Source organism: Nematolebias whitei, chromosome 7, assembly GCF_014905685.2.
Source record: "Nematolebias whitei isolate Nwh7 chromosome 7, NemWhi1, whole genome shotgun sequence".
NCBI classification, from domain to species: domain Eukaryota; kingdom Metazoa; phylum Chordata; class Actinopteri; order Cyprinodontiformes; family Rivulidae; genus Nematolebias; species Nematolebias whitei.
Genome location: NC_056504.1, coordinates 5805516 through 5817683, shown reverse-complemented (window position 1 = coordinate 5817683; position 12168 = coordinate 5805516).

Sequence of the window (12168 nt, the reverse complement as noted above, 5' to 3'; positions counted from 1 at the left end):
GTTGTGCTGTGTTGTTTCCTGAAACCAGACTGATGTGGAGGTAAGATGTTAAATGAGTCCAGGTAATTTTTGATTTGAGAGTTTATCAGTTTTTCTAGAACCTTGGCTAAAATGCAGAGTTTAGAGATTGGTCGATAGTTGTTCAGTGAGGTGGGGTCACCTCCCTTCAGCAAAGGAACTTTAACAAGGTAAACTTTAAAACTTTAAATGAACTCTAAAGAAAAGCTGGTTTACTGAATCTGAATACACATGAATCAAATATTGCGTTAATATTTTGAAAGATATGAACTCAGCACATATGATCCTCAAGCAGCTTCTCCTGTGAAGACATGCCAGTGTGTGCGTATCATTTCCTCTTCATTGCACAGCCTCACCACTTTTCATTATGTTGGTCAGTAAAAAGCTGAGCTGTAGACGTCGTCTCTAAGGCTCTGCATTGTTAACAATATACGTAACTACTTGTCCTTTTCTGTCCTAATAAAGCAACTTGTGTCAATGTTAGCAATTTACTGTGCAAAACATTAGATAACTTCCATTGAAACAGCTTGACTCTGAGCTGTATGAAGCCGTCCAATCCATAGTAATTTTACATGCAAGTACAACCAAATTCAAAACCCAGTTAAAGGTGTTTTTTTTTTAAACAAAGTTACAATTCTAAAATACTTAACTACAGAGTAGTATTTGACTATGTGCTGACTCATGCTTTCAAAAGAGAAAGTTGTTTCAATTTTGGTTTAAGAATAACAGAAACTCTCATTTGAATAGAAAAATGTCTAAAATCAGAAATAAGATTTTGTTTTATTACTATTTATATTTTAAATTGGTTCTTAAAATATAATCCAGGAGATTCGACACAGAGAGGCTTTTATTCTCACCAGTCAGGTGAAAAAACACAGAATGACAAAAAAAAATCTGCAATGCCTTCAGCTTCCTGAACAACAAGCCTCTGTTTTAGCTGCTAAAACGACAGCCTGAACACAAAACATCACTTTTTGGGCGTTTTATTTATTATTCAACCATAGACCGTCTGTTGACCTTTGACCTTCTGATAGACGGTTTGACCTTCCTTTGTTCACATAAATAAGATTTTTATTTAAAGTAACAGCGAATCAAGTCACAGCGGAAAATGTATTGCTTATTTTTAAGATAATCCGTATTCCAATTAAATAAAATGGCGCATCATTATTTAAGGCCTCCTAAACCCCTTAATTGGAAAAAATGTGACTTATTTCTGCGGGAGTTGAAATCCATCGCTCCGGGAAACATGTGAACGTGCAAACAAAGAGCACTTTTCTCGTTCTTTCGCAGAAGATTTGAAAACATTTACCGCTGAAAGGCAGAGACGTTTGCAGAAACAAAACAACCTCTGTGACTGCTCGACGAAGAAATCTGCTGAAAAATACATTAATAGCTTTAGCTGTCCTAAATAAACCGACTCAATTTTAAATCCACTTCTGTTTTTGAGTAACTAGAATCACAGCCCAAAATGCAACATATCAGTGTGAAAACCTACAGGCTACTCTGCGTTCATTTACTTTTTATATACACGAATGTTTCTGCTCAGAGCCCTGACGACTTCTGTTGTCACGTGGTGCTATAGAAATAAAATTAAATGAATCGTTTGCAGTAAAAACGCACTCTGTTATGTAAAATATACCTCATAGATTCGAGTTACCAGTAAGCTTTAAAAAAAAAAAGACTTTTCACGAAAATTTAAATAAAAATAAGAGATGGTTATTTAGATGAAGGAAACCCAACATTGTTCAGTCAGGTCATATGGACGGTTGTTGTTTTTTGTACTGAGACGTTTTGCCTTCCATCCAGAAGGCTTCATCAGTCTGAGGAAACACCAAACTGATTCTCCACCAACAGCTTAGTCCAAAGTGGAAGAAAACAGTGAACACTTTTCTATTAAATAAATCATGCACGATATCTCCACTTATTCAGACTCAATCCCATTGATAATAAAATGACCACATATAAAAAAAATGCTGCTGGAACAAGTGCTAAACTCAAAGTTGTGGATGTTTATCGTCAAAGTCTCTGTACAAACTTTGAGCCTTTCACTTTAGGCTCTAAAACAGTTGAACATGAGTAAGAAACAGTAATTCAACACCTCAATGGGGAAAAGCGATATCTGCCTGTGATAATAATAATAATAATAACCTATTTTACAAGATACTTCAAGATGAGCCTGAGTCGCCTTCTTCCTGCCTTGGTGTGACTTATGAAAAGACAGAGTTGTGTGCAGGTGTGTGTACAGGTGTGTGTGCAGGTGTGTGTACAGGTGTGTGTACAGGTGTGTGTGCAGGTGTGTGTGCAGGTTTGTGTATAGGTGTGTGTACAGGTGTGTGTGCAGGTTTGTGTACAGGTGTGTGTGCAGGTGTGTGTACAGGTGTGTGTGCAGGTTTGTGTACAGGTGTGTGTGCAGGTGTGTGTGCAGGTGTGTGTGCAGGTGTGTGTGCAGGTGTGTGTGCAGGTGTGTGTACAGGTGTGTGTGCAGGTGTGTGTGCAGGTGTGTGTGCATGCATGCAGTTGCTCTACAAACTAAGCTGGGCTCTTATCAGTGCCTGTCTGAGCTTGTCAACAAGTCTGTCCAACCCACAGAAGCCTGGAAACGAGAACTTTATGCAGATTTCTTCAGGGAAGTTCAAAATTGTACAAAAAGAGAAAAAAAAGTTAATTGAAAATCCATTAATTTAATTTAATATAGCTTTTACTGAAGGTTACAGTCTGACGGATGCTCATTCTTTCAGACTGGGTGACAATGTAAGAATGAAACAGGCTGAAAAGAAGAAAATTGTTTGCAAATATCTTTTGCTAGTCTAAGACAAGCAAGTGCAGCTGATGGTCCTCCCTTTGTCGTACACCCGATACAAAACGTCTGAAAGCTGCAGGAGTGCAGCAAATGAACGCTCTTTGAACAACTTATCTTTCTCTTCCGGTGGCTGTCTCTCTTATGATTGAAAAAAATGAGACGGTGAAAATGGGACTAAGAGAGGGTGGATGAAACAATTCACAAAGAGCGGTGCGTGTTTGACATGAAAAACCATGAGAACTCAGGAAATTAGCTCGGCCCATTTGGGGTTAGGAGCTCTGGGAATATCAGTGTCTGAGACGAAACAAGAGAGGCCCTAAGGTGCAGGATGGAGGAGAGGCAGACATTATGATGGCTGTTCAGGTCAAAACAAAAAGACTAAGCAGAATGAATGGACGAACATGAAGAAGAACACAAGCACATTCGTTTAAAGATCAGGTGGTCACAGCTTTGATCAAAAATTCAGGTTTTCATACAGTTTTAACAAAATCTAAGCAGAAATACTGACTATCAATTAATCTGGCAAACAACTCAGAAAAACTCTGTGTGGCCGTCCTCAGGAAAGTAAACGCCGACCTCAAGATGCTAATTTATTACAATGGAACAAGAGCGTTTAATATTTTCAATGTTGATTATTTGAAATTTTGACCAAACAGGCTAAAGCTGTTAAAAATGTAGAGTTTTGATGGTATTTGTAACCGACCAAAATACTGACCCTATAAACAATGCCTTTTATGGCAGTTTACTCATTTATTCACCAACTAAATGTACTAGTATCCTAAACATAGAGAGCAAATAAATGCTGTGTAAGTACTCAGTGTTGATTTACTGTCTGAGACATTGGGATTTCCTGCTTATATTAGTTACATTTTAAAAAATCACACTAATAAAAAACTCATATTTTTTCACTAACATGTTCATCACAAACGTCCTGCTGTCTGACTAAATCCTCCGAGCACATTGCAGCTGAAAGATTTTGATTGAGCCTTTCTGTGCTGCCGCCCATTTAATCAGAGCCGACATTGATTTTCTAGATCAGCTAACTGCACTCATTCTGCACATAAAACCATCAACTGTCCCTCTCCATCCAGTCGACCCTCTCAGCTCTCCATCTGCCTGATGCTCTATCCATCTCAATCAACTCAAGACACATTTCCCATAAATGTGTGCGCTCCGCTCTTATTGTAATCAGCTGAGTGTCTGTGCACAAATGCACCAACAACACAGCCTCTGTCATGGTGGGTTTATAGAAGTGGACCTTTCACTCCAAACGGTCTTCACTGTCCGATCCTCTAGGAGGACTCGGCATCGCAGCAGGGCCAACGGGCCGGTAGTCAAAAACACATGAATAATTTCATACTCTCTCAGAGGCAGTAGCTGAAACTGCCTTGTCCATTACAAGATGTGCTCGTTAGCTCTAAAAAACCATATTGTAGAATGGCATCAATTAAATTGGATGGGGGATGTGAGAGGAGCCACTTTGCTAGCCTTGACTTTGGGTTGTGGTTTAAAAGAATATCAGGGGCAAAGAAGAAACAGGTGAGCACAAATGAGGGTAAATAACTGGCGGGAGTACCTAAAAACAATGTAAGTCCAGAATCTAAGAGTTACATTATCAAAATTTAAACATCGGTAACATTTCCTACATTTTTTAAGCCTAAATCTGCTATAAAGGAAGGAAGGTTTACACACTCATCATCCTCCTTTGTGCCAGTCTCACAGGTACAGCAAGCCTAAACGTCACTTGTACTCTTTGAGCTTCATTTTGACTGTGCCGACCTGAACCTACGCCTTTAGACCACACTTTGTAGATCTCATCCACCCATGGTAGCTGAAAAATCAACCCCCATTAACTTCCACTCTAATTGAGTTTTCAGGGTCCTTTTGCCATTTCTGGAGATCAAGAAGATGAGGGCAAATTAAGTTAGCGGCGGAATAATTTACAAGAGTCTAGCTATTCGGCGCTGTTGCTCTCAATAAACCACAGTAACGGATGTGTAGATTGCTAAATTAAGCTTGTTGGAGGTCAATAAGCAGTAGGTTTGACTTCTGATCCAAACCTGGCATGACCAGCAGGAGTAGAGTCCTAGACTCCTGCAATCATAGATTACGGATGCTTTTAACAGTATTCAATGGGATTTAGGTCAGGACTCGGTGCTCGCCAAGTTAAACAGCCTCTCTTCCTTAGAAGTGGGCTGCAAGCTTCAGATCATTGTCCTGTTGAGGAAAATGATCTTCATTTTCAGGGCGAGTTCTCTAAAGCTGAATGACAGATTTAGCTTAATGATTTCTTTCCTTAACCACAGAAATCACTGATAATGGAAGCCATGATAATTTGTGATTTCTTATAAATTATTGTACTTCCGCTGGTCTTCCTCCACGCCTCGTCTTGGTTTATTGTGGTGCAGGCTAGAACTAACGCTTCTGATTGTTTCAAGTCGGACTAATGAACTCTAGTTATAAAAAGAGGGCTAGTTTTGTTTTTTATCCAGAGTACCCTTATGTCCATGGTTTCATCTACTTCTGTGTGAGCAGTTCATTCAACTTTACACATACATGTGGCCCAACACTCACATCCTTTGCGTTAGCCTCATCTATCAAACGAACCTCAAACTGGCAACCCTGCGGCCTGAGGCACTGCTGCGGATTGGTAATCAGCGATAAGAGCAAATATCTCCAACTCTCTGAACATTGGCTTGACTGGCTGTGGTATCATGCAGTGTCAAACGCTGGAGACCATTGAGTGAACTGGTTCATGGATGTTAACATGAGCATTTTCTTAACCGAGGCGGACTTCAAGGACACGATTATATGAAGAGCAGCAGCTAAGTCAACTCGTATCTTCACCAAGTATTGACTGAACTGTAATCTCTTGGTGATCTACATTGGAAATCAATTTTCAAAATATACAAACTAGTGTCAAAAGATTAAGGCTTTTCTAAAAGAACCAAAGGGTTTATTATGGTCTTATGTCCTTGAAACTAAATAATAACGCCGACACGAGACAGCATTTCTCCAAAATACTTTAAACATTTAAGGAGTTCCAACTATCCCCATTTTGTCACAACTAAGGCTAGGTAAAACAGTACAAACTATGTAAAACAATACACCCTGAATGAAATATTGGCGTAAAATATTTCGGTCAAAGGCTTAAAGAAAAAAAACAAAGACTTTCTTAGTTGGCTGTCAAGTAAGGTGAATAATTTACGTGAAAGTAAACGACGTATTTTACCATTACCCAAACTGCTAAAACATCAAAGACTGCCATCACTCGGCAAGAAACCAACTTCTCACTGCTGTCAAATAGAAAATATCAGTCGGTCTCAGATGGGCACTGCTCAGTGGTATCGGAGCACATCAGTGCGTATCAGAAGAGCTGATTCTGGGTCAATCCCTACCCCAATTCCTCCTCCTCCTCCTCCTCTTCATTCCCCTCCACCCCCTCTCATCTGTTCTGTCTGTGTGGCTCCATGGGGGAGGTGGAGGCAAGACAAAGAATCAAATTAGCTTCCTCTCCTACATTTTTATGACAGACAGTCTTGTCAAGGTCAGTGAAGATCCATCACTTTTGATTCTAATTAATCTGAACAATCTGACAGAGTGGAAAGAAACATTTCTCAGTGAATGCTCGACAGTGCCACGATGAGCGGGCCGAACCCCAAGAAATGTTTACCATGTTAGAAATACGCTTACCTGAAAGACTAAACTGGACTTTGTCACAACATAAATTAGACTGGTTAATGTGGGAATGAGAGACACGGTTTATCACAAAAATAAATAAATAAGCCAAAAAAAAGAAAATAGCCAAGTGGCACCAAGAAACTTCTTACCAGTACTTCTTTATCCAGGTTTTTGCACGTGCACAAATGAACGCATGTCTTCTTTTTCTTTCGCCCCAGTAAGTCAATCTTCTCCGTCTCTCCTCTGCATCCTCTGTCCTCACTCCACCTACCTCCAAGTCCTCTCTAACAGCATCCATACATCTCCTCTTTGTCTTTTTCCAGGCAGCTGCATTTCTAACATCCTTCTACCGATGTACCCACTGTCCCTCCTCTGGACATGTCCAAACCACTGTCCCTCCTCTGGGCATGTCCAAACCACTGTCCCTCCTCTGGGCATGTCCAAACCACTGTCCCTCCTCTGGGCATGTCCAAACCACTGTCCCTCCTCTGGACATGTCCAAACCATCTCAGTGTGTCCTCTCTAACTTTATCTCCCAGTTGTTCAACCTGTGCTGTACCTCTGATGATCTCATTCCTGATCTTCTCCATCCTCGTCTCTCCTAAGGAGAACCTCAACATCTTCATTTCTGCCACGTCCAGTTCTGTCTCCTGTCTTGCTGTCAATGCCACCGTCTCCAGACCACACAACACAGCTGCTCTCACTACTCTCTTGTTAACCATTGACCACTACTGCCACCCTTTTGTCACAAATCACTCCCATATACAAATTAATTTATGGGAAATGCGTTACATTTTATAAACTAAATCCTACTGTGAATTTGAATTTTTATTCCTGTGCCTAAAATTATTGATCACATAAATAAATAAATAAATACTGGTACGACCAAAAAATATGGGCCTAACAGTGATTTAATAAAAAATAATAATATTTTGGGTTTTATATGCTCAAAGACACACACAAAAAAAAACCAGAAACTAAAATCCAACCTGGTCATTGAACTTCTAGGCAAAATACACAAAAATCACTTTATCTCCCAAACAGCAGAGCTCAGTAAACCCATGAGCGGCAGACTGCTACCATGACTGCTGGTCCGTCCACCTCCCTGGACTACGAGTATTCTTGTTAATATCGAACTTCAAGTGTAGTTTATGTAATAAATTAAATAAAAAGGACCTTGTGATACTGGTTAGGGGTCATGTTAAGGGGTTGATTCCTGGACGTGAAACACTGCATTATTACTTTTATAAAGCCGTTAATTCATGGTGGATAAATGAGCTTTTGTGCTCTTTTCTGTCTTTGGTGTTTAAACCAAAACATTAACATTTCAGGAAGACCTCAGGAAATTGTGTGAACGCATGGAAGAAGAGGATATTAAATATTAAACCTTCTGTTTTGAAGGTTTAGTTTTTAAAATGCAAAATGTCGTGATTCCCAAAGCATCCTCACAAGTGTTTTAATAGAAACTACCCTCAAAATGACCCCAGAATTCAACTAGTCAGGATGCCTGCTTCACTCTCTATAACCACTCTTTGTACATCAGTTCTGCAGTTTGGAGCTCCAAAATACAACGCAAACGTTCAATGAACACGTGCAAATGATTCAAGAGTTGCTCCAGATTAAAGTAACGTAGCAGGTGAAATGGGACTTAGGCTTCTAAAACTTGGGTTAAACGGCTGCGCTCATTTTGCATCGAGTCGTTTTGTAACCCTTTATCTATAAAAACAATCGGAGCACATTAATGGGGTGCGCGCAGCACGTAGAGGTCGACCATCATAAGGTTTCTCTGGCAGATCCACATGTGCACATTGACAGAAAACAGGATTTCAATGGCCAACGTGCATCAAAACATTTTGTTTGACAAATATGCATTTTTCATTTAACAAAACATAACAATAGTTTAGTTTAAACAGTATATTACACAACTTTTAGATAAACTTTTACACTTAAAGATATAGTAAAAACTGGCAAAGAAGTTATCAAAACATGTCTCATATCAACGTTTAAAAGCGACACTATGACCTTTCAGCTTCTTTTCTTCCAAAGCATAGCCTAACCAAACTACTTCAGAAATGGTGTTGCCAAAACTGCTTCGTCAACATTTGCATATTCAAAGTAAAATGATTGGGAATCCCAGTTTTTCAGCAGTGAAGAACTGTTTTACTGTACAAATATAAATACATATATATAATAATCGGTTAATTATTGTATATTTCAGCTGTTTGAAAGCAGACACCTTCCTACAATCAGACACGTTGATGCAAAGCACACCAGGAGACACAGACCCAGTCACGATTAAGCTACTTAATGTTGGTGATTATGGCCCAGCTGGCCAACCACACACACACGCACACACACATGCACACCATCCCTTAGATTAGCAGATGCTGACAAAAAGCAGGCGCTTGTGTTTGAGTTCAAGTGCAGACAGGATAAAACAGCATAATGATGGTAAGAAGCCATTAAACTGCAGTATTTCATTAATGTATCTGAAACATTCTGGAGTCGTGGTTTTGTTGTTTTGTGTGCGTACGGACAAGAAGAGAATACTGCATATATATATCTGTTGGTTTAAAAAGAGCAGCTGACATTAAAACAGAGAAGTAAATCAACTCTGCACCGTGTGAGGGCTTCCATCCCTCTTCCTCTCGTCTCTAATGGAGAATGGCTAACACGTGCAGCTGCGCCCGGTTCATTCATACGCTCCGTGCTCAGACTCACGGTACACATTGCATTACTACAGTAGCTCTATTGACAGCTTGCTCCGTCTTCCACATCGCCCCCTCCCTTCAGCCCACCACCCTCCTCTGTCTCTCCGTCTTTTTGGTTTGTCTTTGTTCGAGCTGTGGTGAATTGGAGGAAGCATCGCTCCTTTTAAAAGGGAGCAACAAAAATGGACTCCGCACGCCTTCCGGCTTTCTTTAATTCAGCTGTAGCGTCTAAAAATATAACCTGCACCTCGTCCTCGTCGCGCTTGGGTTTTTACAGGTGCACGTGCTTGTGTGCGCGCAAGTTCAGCAAATTGCACGAAGAGCTGCAGTGACATCACTGTCCTCGGTCTACGCTCACCCAAGAGGTGGTCTGTGTCAAGGCCTCCGCTTCAACATGTGAACAAAGCTTCTTCTAAATGACCGCAACAATGGAAAACACATGCATGCAGTTTATAAATGTTAAAATGCAAACCACAAAAATCAACCCATTCTTTTCTGCTCTGGCCACATGAGCCACAATAAAGGGTCTCCTTGTGTCTGAGCAGCGTAAACGACGTGAAATGGCTCCAAAACGGAGCTGACGAGACCGATAACAGTAGAATTCAAATTCTGAATCGGACTCGAGTGCCATTCATTCCTCTGCTGGATTCAAATGACCAAATTAAAATATACATCTTTGTGCACGCGTCTGTGCGAGTGGACGGAGGAGGAAGTAGAAAGAGCGGAGAGACGAACGCCAAATCGGTTTCACTTCAGCGAATTGGTGACAGTTTCACGCGTCATTTCTGAAAGCAGACAAGCGTGAGGAGAAGCTCTTAAAGAGGCGTTTAAAGTTATGTCCTGTGATATAGAAACAGGCGCGACCCCCCCAGAATTGTCCAGTTTTAGTTTAGAGAAGGCATCAGAGTTGAAGAGCGCTGCCGTCACATCCACACAAACTCTCCAGTCCAGACTGAATCGTGTCAACATCAACGGCTCACGAAGCAGGAAGTGAACAGGAAGTGTGCGTAGTTCAGCAGAAGCCTTACAGGAAGTTATTCTGCAAGAGCAGCACACCGTTTGGGAGTACTGATGCACTGAATCAGGAGGAGTTCATCAGACGAGTGACTCAAGCATGTGGACTGAACGCAGGCTGGAACGCAACAGACTCTTCCTCGTCTTTGCACTTGGCACGCAGCATCTCTTCTACCATCAGAAGCCAGACCTCATCACTCGTGCACAGCTAACATCCGACGTGTCACATTATGAGTACATGTGTAATCAACTTTGAAGCCTCGTGTCAGAATCTACTCAACAAGATGGCCGGCGCGCGCTTCTCGCTCTCCCGACAAAACGGTGTTTACCAGCCTTACTGCATACGTCACTTTACCTCTACACCAAATCACATACTTCATACATGTACTGTGTACATTCACTTCATATGCTGCTTTGTCACCTTACTACACATGTCAATGTCAGGACCTATATTTTATTTATAGATATACTTTTTTTTTATATATTTATACAGCTATAATACAATTTAGGACAGAATCATACTTTTATTATTTCATTGTATGCTAATGCTTATTAAATGTTTTAATGTTTAATGGTTATTGTTGCACCAGGGCTCTGAGAGTGATGCACTTTCAATCCCGTGCATGTCCTGTACATATTGCAGTTTTGACAATAAAGTTGACTTTTGAGCAGTTTTTAATGACTGCCGTGCACGCTCTCAGCTTCTTTACCCCCCCCACTGCCACGCTCTCATGGAGCGGTCACGTATCGACGGTGGTGAAACAACAAGGACAGTCAAACTTTCACCAGTGGGTTCAAATGTGCTGAGCAAAGAGTCCCAGCTGACTGGATCATGAGCGCTGCACGGCGTTCCTCTTATTCCTCAACTATCAAGTTTTTTAAAAAAAACTCAAAATGTATCCACCGTAAATAAAAGCATGTGACCCCCGCTGGGCAAGAAGGAAGTGATGCACAGCTGGGGGGAGGCCAACTCGGGCGTGTGCTCCGACATGTTTCCTGCGCCTCTTCCCTCCCTCCAAACAAATCACCGATTAGAAACAACTTCAGTGGCAACTCCCATCGACACGTTCATTTTTGGCCATCGTGTGTCTGTGAATCTGAAGCGAGCTGGATGACTGAGCGGGGTGGGGGAGAGGGGGGAGGGGGGCTGTCAAGACCAATAAGACTGCTTTCATGGAGGAGGTTATGCTGAAGCAGCACAGCTTCAACGCTGTACGGCTGATGACCGAGACTTTTCCCACCAAATTCATCCATTTAAATAGCAGCGCACCCCCCCCCCCCATCGCTTTTCCCTATGGGAGGCAAATAATCCAGACAGAGCCTGTGTGGCAAACTATTAACACGCAGGAAACAGGCGAGACTAGTAGACTACACAAGACAAATGTCCAACAACAAAACATTTCAAGCCTTTGTGTATCAGCTGTGAGGGGCCCCTTCCACGTTCGTCTTGTGCTCCTGTTTCGAAGCAGCACAGAAAATGAATGGATTCATAATAAACGATAAATAAATGTCTGAACAGGCCGATTTATTGTTGACTGATCACTGCCTCTGAACTCTTGGTGCCTTGCAGCTAAATACGATGTGCGTCATAACGTCTCCTGACACCTCGGTCATTCACCTGCAAAAAACATGGAATATTTTATGCTGTTAGCATTTTTATTTTTATTTTTTTTAACTCTGCCACATTATTTTTATCGTCTCACATGATGTGTATAGACCTCAACTTTTCTTTGATCCTTCTGCTCGAAATAAACAAAAGAACCAGCCATAAAAGGAAGTGTGTTAAGGTGAGAACTTCGGACAACAAAACAATGCTCACCAGATCCATCTTTGTGTCTATTTATATACACAGCTGAGGAGGCTAACGCACAGCTGAGGAGGCTAACGCACAGCTGAAGAGGCTGACACACAGCTGAGGAGGCTGACACACAGCTGAGGAGGCTG